This window comes from Pan paniscus, chromosome 5 (assembly GCF_029289425.2).
Source record: "Pan paniscus chromosome 5, NHGRI_mPanPan1-v2.0_pri, whole genome shotgun sequence".
Taxonomy (NCBI): Eukaryota; Metazoa; Chordata; class Mammalia; order Primates; family Hominidae; genus Pan; species Pan paniscus.
In genome coordinates this window covers 131,637,894-131,647,229 of record NC_073254.2, presented here as the reverse complement: position 1 = coordinate 131,647,229, position 9,336 = coordinate 131,637,894, and positions in this window count along the sequence as shown.

The window sequence follows — 9,336 nt, the reverse complement described above, 5'->3', positions numbered from 1 at the left end:
GAAATACCTGTCTCATGTGTATTAATTTGATGAGCTAATGTGTATAAAATTTGGCGTTTAACTTCTCTCTTCCTCAGTTTTCCCATCTGTAAAATGGCTGTAAGAGTACTCACTCATATCAGAAGGTAACATTGAGCCAATTCTCATAAGGCACTTATAACACAGGTCTAGTGTCTGACACAAGAAACTCTTAATAAATGGTGATACAGCGGTTGTTACTGCTATTATCCACATAATGAATATGAACTAGATTAACTTCAAGACCTGACTCCACTGCTGCAGGAGTCTATGCATAAATGGAAGGCTGGAAGATTGGGGGTGTGTGGTCTGTGGTCCCTGTGACAGGGCTGAGATAAAAGGCAAGTTCTTTGACTCCCTGCCCAGAGTTCTTCCCTGCATGAAAGGGAGGAATCCAGCGAAGTCTGAATGCTGCATTTCTGTCTATATGCCTGGCCCTCGTGCCTGGCCTTAGCATTTCTCTGTTTAGGAAGCCTCAGGTAGCCACAAGCGTAGGGGAGCAGAGGGACTTTCATCTCCTCTTTTGTCCTCCTCTGTGCAGTGCTTAGACTACTAAGTTCCCCTGCATATGCCAGGTTCTGTTCTAACCAGTTACTCACATTAAGGCCTATTATCCTCATTTCATAGTTGGGAGAACTGGGAAAGGTGTCTGAGTGACTTGCCTAAGGTCACGCAGCTAATAAGTGGAGAAGCCAGAAATTGAGTGCAGCCAGCCCAGTGCCAGAACCCACCCTCCTCACCTCTGCACTGTGCTGCCTCCACCAACAGGGCTTGGTTTCTCCAGAAACCTTTCCTGGCCATAAATCACTCCTTGAAGGACTTTGCCCGCTCTGTTCTCAAGATTGAAGGAGCCAAAGCAACATTAGTCTTCCAGGTCTTCACAAGAGCAGGGGTCATTGCCCCAGGTGGCCCTCGGCTTTCTCTGAGGCCGCATTGGGTCCACAGCTCTCCCTTTATTGTGCTGGCTTCCCTGGGGACCCCTGCTGCCCTGGCTTTTTGAGAGATGTTCCAGGTCTAACCCAAGAGTATCACTTTACATTTCCTCAAGATGACACTCCTTCCTCCAAACTCCACCCACCACCACCCCCACGCGGCCTCGCCTTCAGGCTTCCAAGGCCAACATCCACTCTTTCCTGGGAAGTAATGATTTATAACATGGGCAGCCTGGCAGGTGCCACAAGGAAACCTGCCAAGGCTCCTGTGGTTTGGGACTTCAGTGTGTGAGAAGTCCTTAACCCTGTAGACTTCAGGGTCCCTTTCGTGCACACACGTCAATGTGTGCAATCTCACTAAGTCAAAGACGAAGCTGGAGGTGTGGATGCTATGGCACATCCCGGGGCACATCGAGAGTGGGGGCGCTGATATTGATTTCAGTGTAAAAAGCCCCTAAAAATGTTTGATTTAGTGAGTTCTTTTGGAGATTCTCCATCCCAAAACAGAATTCTAAAGTAGAACCACGTACTCATGTGTCAATAGACAGGAGAATAAAATTCTCTCTCTCTCTTTCTCTCTCTCACTTCCCCCTCCGGCCTCCTTCTTTCTAACCCTGGTTTCTCTGGAATTGACTAAAACCTCCAAAAAGGTGTCTGCTTGGAGTTAGAGAGTGCCGCCTTCAGTGTAACAGATTTCCTATACTGAGCACATTCCATAGTAGGAAAAGCAGCTCCAAGTTTGGATTTGGGATCCTAGGTGCTAGCATGGGACTGGCTCTCTCTCTCTCAGATCCTTGTTTTGTGTGTTCTGTTAGGGGCTAGCAAGGCCTCCAGCTGATATCATTTGCGATCCAATAAAGGGGGTGTTTGAGCACACCAGCCCAGCTGCCTGTCACCACAAGGAACCATGCTTTTTCCAGAACCAAATTTACGTCCATCCTCCATAAACTTTATATTGTGCCATGCTGCTGTTAAAAATGATTTACTCACGAGGTGTTGGATCACAGGATGCAGACCTTCAGGAAATCCGTGCTAACTCTGTGGGCGTCACATAAAGAAACCACCTGAGGGTCAGGGCAGTTCTCCAGAGGGTCTTGAATCTCAGCAGTCAGGGGATAGCTTCTCCCCAGCTGAGGTCTCAGAGATGTTCTCTGGCTGACTTTATAGCCTGACAGCTGTGAGATCAGAGGAGGCCGCAGAAGTAGATCTCACTCGTTTGACCTGGAAGGATACCTATGTGCAGTATCTTTCCTTTTTCATCCATTCATACCCCAAAAAAGTCCATATATATTCGGAGATTATCTGAAGGGGAAAATGGAGGGAAATGTGTGTGTATATAGTCATTTAATATACATATTTAATATAAATATACATTTAATATAATTTAAATATGAAAAATAAGGCACTTTAAAAATATTTGTGCATTATATGTGACCAAGTCTATTTCTGCTCATCAGTGAACAATAGAGCCCAGACCTTGGAAGCTCTTCCAGTGGGCAAACGGTGTGGACCCGGGTGGAGCTACCTGACAGAGTGGGGGCTGGGCTTTAACAGGGAAAGTGGTCCCTTCTGTCACGCATTCTATTGTGTGCCTCCATGTCAAGCCTCTTTATACAAATAACTAATTCCCAGAAGCGAGAGAAGAACATGCCCTGATGTTTTATTTTCAGAGTGTCTTTGTCTATTCAGTGCAGTGACCGGTTTGCCACGATTTGCCCTCCACACTGGGCCATGGTAAATTACTTTGGGACTCAGACATCCCACACCTAACATACATAGAACCAAAGAGAATGTATGATCTAGCTTCCTCATTCTGACAAGCTCAAACTAAAGGAATAATGAGTACTATCTCTCTGCTATTTAAGCTTAAGAATGAGACTGTCCTAGGGCTCTTAATTTGCACAGTGTATCAGTCAGGGTAATTAACACTAGCTACAGTAACAAAAATTCCAGTAATATCAGAGGCTTAACACAATTCAGTCATACTCTAGTGCAGTGTGATTTGAGCAGCTCTCCAGAGTATCTCTCCTCTAAGCTATCACTTGGGCTTTTTTCACCTTAGGGCACCACCATCCCCGAGAGCTCCTTTGGAGCCTTCTACTGGATCCCCTACCTTCATCTGGCCATCAGTGATCTGATGGTCTAATGGGATGTTTTAGGGGCCAGATCTGGAAATGGCTTTCTGCTCAAATTCAATTGACCAGAACTTGTTGCATGCCCCACCTAGCAGCAAGAAGTCTGGGGAATATTTTCTCTTCGTGTGCTTGAAAGCAGAAATGGAATTGGTGGCAACTAGTCAGTCCTAGACACACCTAGGAATGGAGGTGAACTTGAACTAAGAGCTCAAGGCCTGACAGCATCCTTTTCCTGCCTTGAAGCAGCATTTAATAATCCCATCAGTTGTGATATACATTTATGTCATCTACATAGTGTGATTTGTGGACCATTAGAAAGATCTTCATCTCCAAAATACCTTCACTAGCCTGCTTATTCTGGAACTTTACCATTAGAAATTCATCCCGTTGGGTTCAACATTGCCTTGATCTTTTCTTTCTCTTTTACAGTATGTGCTGGTTATAAGTTTGTGGCCTCTTGACTTTAAATTCACCATTCATTGCATGATCTTCAAAAATGGAGCTGTGCCCTTCAAATATTTTTCTCTTGCATCTGGCACAATGTTAAGCTGTGTGTATATATGTTTAGTCATTTAAATATATACTGTGGTTTGCGGCTGCAGTAGAGGGGTCTGGGGAGACACTGCAGGAGGAAGGGGTTTCTGTCCTGGTTCCCTTATGCTTGCTTGGCAGACACCTGAAGCTTAGCAGGCTCCTGTGGCACAGGCTGCTTCTCCTATGCCTGGCTCCTATAATGCATGGTGACCAGAGGCACCCAGTGGCCAGCAGCTTCCTGGGCACTTCCCTCACCTTGGGTGGTTTTGTTGCAGAATGCATCTGGTACAATATCTTCCTGTGATCAGCTTTTCCGGACACCCTAGAGGATGGATTTCCAGGAAGTTTCACCTCTCTGTTCTCTCTGTCATCCCCTATGCCAGAGCTGAGCCTTCAAAAAGTCGGATCTCAGCCCTGGGGGGCCTCTTCCTCGGCCTCTATCTCAGCTCTAAAGGTAGTGGCTGCTCCTTATAGCTGCCATTCTGATATTCTTTAGAGTTCTTTTTATATCTTACCAATCAATTCTTTGTTACTTTAGTCTCCTGTTACAATGAGTAATTCTTTATATTACACTTTCCCTGTTCAAACTACTGTATAGTTTCTCTCTCTCTTGATTGCATACAGACTCATATAGAACACAAATGTCCTTGGGGTAGAACTCACATGGAGTCAATGACACTTTAGTGTAAAATAGTTTGTTTTGTTTTCCTGGCACCTAGAGAGCAATAATTGCCTTGGAGCTGAGCGAGGGGACAGTAAGAGGAGAAACACCCAGTCAGAGATGATGGGAAAATCCTAGTAAAAAACTTTGCCTATTTCACAATTTTGTCATGAGCTTGACTATAGCTGTTAAGTGTTATTCTTTATTTCAGTGCAAAATGTCTTTGGTTCCCTAGGGTCAGCCTAACAGCGCCAGAAATAGAATGAAAGCACTAGTTTTTCTGGTGAAGCAGCAACTATTGTACTTTGATAAGCTTAGTACGTTCCCCACTTTGTTGTTTTGTTTCTTAATCACACATAAAAATGTGTTGCCATATAAAACATAAAGCGGACAGCTCTGGACGTTTCATTTCATGGAACAGAGCTGGGCTACTCCTGGGTGTACATGATCACCTTCAGGCTGCAAGGAAAATGTGAATCAAAAACATGAGGATTATCAGACAATGAAACAGCTCAGTTCAGGAGAGGATTGTGTTGCCTTTCTCTGGGGGTTGTTAAAAATAGGATCGCAGATCATCTCTTTAGAATGGTGGAAATGTGGTCTTAATTAAAAGCTGGAGTAGGAACAAGGCAACAAAGGTCCCTTCCAACTTAAAAATCTTGTATATCGAAGTGATATATCTACATGATTAAAAAAGCAAATGGTACAGGAGGACTTATTTGGAAAATCAACTGTCCTCTCTCTTAACCTCCTTCTCTCATAGTCTACTGATTCCTGTTCCTCGACTCTCTTCATGTTATAGGGTTATACCCTTTTAAAATGTGTTCATTATCATTTTAATGGGTCCTTGGGAGGGAGTGGCAGAAACCCATGTGCCCAGTCCACCATCTTGAAAAATAAGCTTTCCTATTAAAATTGATTTTTTTTTAAGGCAAGAACATAAGAAACAGAACCCAGTATTCTGAAAATACCCTGCTTACTAAGTCAAATGCACATATCTGTGCCATTTAAGCCTGTAATGGAAACATTCTTCTTCCAGTTAGTCCAGTCGTTTTTTCTGAAACAGAGTCTCACTCTGTCACCCAGGCTGGAGTACAGTGGCACAATCTCGGCTCACTGCAGCCTCTGCCTCCTGGGTTCAAGCGATTCTCCAGCCTCAGCCTCCCAAGTAGCTGGGATTACAGGCGCCCACCACCATGCCTGGCTAATTTTTGCATCTTTAGTAAAGACGGGGTTTCACCATGTTGGCCAGGCTGGTCTCGAATTCCTGACCTCAGGTGATCCATCCACCTCGGCCTCCCAAAGTGCAGGGATTACAGGCGTGAGCCACTGTGCTCAGCCAGTCCACTCCTTTTGACCTTTTGGATAAATTTCTCTGTCTTACTGGCCACTTGGTGTTCTTCTCCTCCACCTATCTGGTGCTCTTTGGACAAACATTACCTTGAACATCTACATTTTTTTTTTTTTTTTGAGACAGAGTCTCGCTCTGTGACTCAGGGTGGAGTGCGGCGCCATGATCTTGGCTCACTGCAACCTCTGCCTCCCAGGTCCAAGCGATTCTCCTGCCTCAGCTCCCAAGTAGCTGAGATTAGAGGCATGCACCACCACACCCAGCTGAGTTTTGTATTTTTAGTAAAGACAGGGTTTTGCCATATTGGCCAGGCTGGTCTCGAACTCCTGGCCTCAAGTGATCCACCTGCCTCAGCCTCCCAAAGTGTTGAGACTACAGGCATGAACACCTGCACCCTGATGAACATCTACATTTTAATTAAAACTTTCAATAGAAGTCAACCTTTATAATAAGCAGCTTGTATTATTATTACCAAAATTAAAATAGCAATATTGCTGATAGTGTAATGGCTACAACCCCAAAGTGCTATGTCCTACAAAAAGAGTCACAGCAACAAAGCAGCTAGGACCCAAGGGGCATAAGTGTGGAGTCGTCGCACTGTGTCCTCCCACCCTCTTGAGCAAGGGTGGTTATCACGTCTCACAATCATTGGCTCTTCTACTAGGACCCATTATTGTAACCCCCCTACCTCTGCCCTTTGTGACAAATAAAATGGAGGGCTGCGTGGTACATAAAAGAGAGAAATGAGGCTAAATTGTTCTTCATTCTACTGTTGGTTAATCCATCTACACTTCATCCCAATTTCTACTTCTCTCCCCAACTGCTGCAACACCACAAAAGGCCCTGCCCAACAGCCCCGAATGAGCCAAAGCTGTGCTTTAATTAGCCGGCAGCACTTCACTTAAGCTCATGTAATCTCACGGCCATTAATCTATCATGATTGTTACTAAGAATTGTTTTCAAGAAGGCTACGTAGAAAACACTCATAGAATGCACCTTTTTCTGGGCTGGTGTTAGTGACAGGGAAAGTGCGGGGACATCTACTTCTCCAAAAAATGCCATCAAAACTCCTTAGCACATAATACATTTTAGCAATCAGAGCCAGAATCCAAAAGCATAATAAAAAAGGCAAGTGAAAATGCTTATAATTGTCATATTTTAAATGCCTTATTTCCTGCCAATCTTAGATCCATTCCCAGAGAAGCGAAAGTTACCCGCTCTGCCAGCGCCTTTGTCAGCTGCCAGCTGTTACTTCCCTGGAAAAAGGGTCAGAAGGCTGCTGGTAGCTAACAGCCAGCCAGAAGCTGCAAGTCAGAGCTGTCCCTCGTGGGTTTTAGCTACTGGCTGATTGTCAGCCGAGAGCTACAAGTTCTGGTTTGATAAAAGCCAGCTATAGATTTCCAACCTTCTTTTTTTTTCTTTTTCCATTTGTGCTCTGAAATTGTTGTGCACTCCAAATGGAACTCCATGAGCACGCGGGCCTTTGTTCTGCCTTGTTAGACACCAACAGTTGGAGTCCTCACTAGACAGTCCCTTGGCAGGGCGGGGGAGCAGGGCGGGGTGAAGCGAGGTGAGGTAGGAGAGGGTTTGGGGTGGGATGAGCCACACAATGCCCGGTAGCACACGTGCAACCCCGAATGTGGCTGAACGCAGCTGAGAGTGTTTCATGCTCAGTCTGAGAGACACTCAGCCTCTCTGGTTGTTTCTGTGGCAGGCGGCGAGTGGGGTTGGATGTGCTTGTAAGTTCCAGTCAGCATTCATTGACTGAAGCCCCCTGAAATGAAATGAGTCATCAGTTCCACGAGTCAGACATGAAACCCAAATCTTAAACTGATTCTTGGATCCCAACTGTTCCTAGAGACCAGCAGTCAAGAATTGGTTTTTCTGAGTGAGACATGCTGTGGAACTCAGAGAGCTCTCTAGATTTCAGGGGGTCAGGTAAGAGGAAGGGGGGCGGCAGGACCTCTGTAGCATGGTGTGCTTTCAATTCAGATGCTTAGGGGCTGTCATCTGCAATGCATCAACAGTGAAAACTAAACGCCCAGTAGAATCAGGCTTTGAGTTAAGGCGAAGGCACAATAAATTTCAGCTGGTTGAATTAATCGCTTGCTGCTTGTTGTGAATATTAATCCCAGGGAGGGAACTGGCTTCCACTCCATCAAAAGACAGGTGAAAACTGAAAACAGCAAAACATTTGGGATCTTCAGAGGGAGCGCTTACCTGTGAGCCAAGTGTTGATGCTGAATCCCAAAGAGAAGCAGAATCTTAAAAACAACCTCTCCTGCTTTATAAGCACAGCTGTGCTGCAGTCACCAGCTCTCCCTGCCCTCAGCCCTCACCTGTCCCCCTCTAGGTCTCTCCAGGGACATGTACACGGAAGGGTGTTGCCCGAAGGTACAGAAGATGAAAGAGCCAAGGCTCCTAATTTGTGGGATTTTTTTCATTGTGATAAAATACACATAAAATTTACCATTTTAACCATTTCCAAATGTACAATTTAGGCATTAAGTACATTCACGTTGTTGTGCAACCTTCACTACCTTCCATCTCCAGAACATTTTCATCCCGAACAGTACTGCGTATGCATTAAACAAATAACTCCCCATTTCTCTCTCTCCCAGCCCTTGGTAGCCTCTATTCTACTATCTGTCTCTATGAGTTTGACTACTCTAGGTATTTCATATAACTGGAATCATACAATATCAGCCCTTTTGTGTCTAGCTTATTTACTTAGCATAATGTCTGCAAGGTTCATCCTTGTTGCAGCATGTGTCAAGACTAACTTCCTTTTTAAGGCTGAGTGATGGCCCACTGTATGTATAGACCACATTCTGTTTATCCACCTATCCTCTGATGGATATTTGGGTTGTTGCCACATTTTGGCTATTGCAAACAATGCTGCTATAAATACATGGCACAGATATCTGTCCAAGCCCCTGCTTTTAATTCTTTTGGGGATATACCCAGAGGTTGAATTGCTGAATCGTATGGTAATTCTATGTTTAACTTTCTGAGAAACCACCAAACTGTTTCCTAATTTTTTAATATTCCTGAAATGTATGATGTAACAAAGAAAAATATCACTACAAAAACATAAAATGATGGCTTATTTTGGCATTTAGGGAATAGTATTGATCTCAGTGGTAGATAGCTGCTTATGGAATTACCTTGATGGGACATAATTGGTTGAGATCACCAGCAATGGTCAGAAAGGAAATAATTGCTACCAAGGAAAGGAATTCGGTGGCACTGTCTGATAAAGCTGCAAGAATCTTGTCTTCTCTGCGTGGTACTGAGACATGGGCCGAGAGCTGTGAAAGGAGGGAGAGAAATTTCTGGAGAGAGGTGGCACCGTGGCATCCAGGGACCCTAAGATGACCGTGAGATATTCGCCATGGCAAAGATGGTCAATGAAACTTTGAACGTCTCATAGTCCATTTTATATTTTTAGTAGGGACGGGTTTTCACCATGTTGCCTAGGCTGGTCTCGAACTCCTGACCTCAGGTGATCCGCCTGCCTCAGCCTCCCAAAGTACTGGGATTACAGGCGTGAGCCACTGCCCCCGGCCTCATAGTCCATTTTAAATATTTACTTCATGTGCCCTGAACTGTAATTCCTCTCCATTGTTCCTAAAATGTTATGTGGAACAGAATTGTGATAGTGGCCCTTTGGGCAAATAGGAAGAATGGGAGCAACAGGGAGGT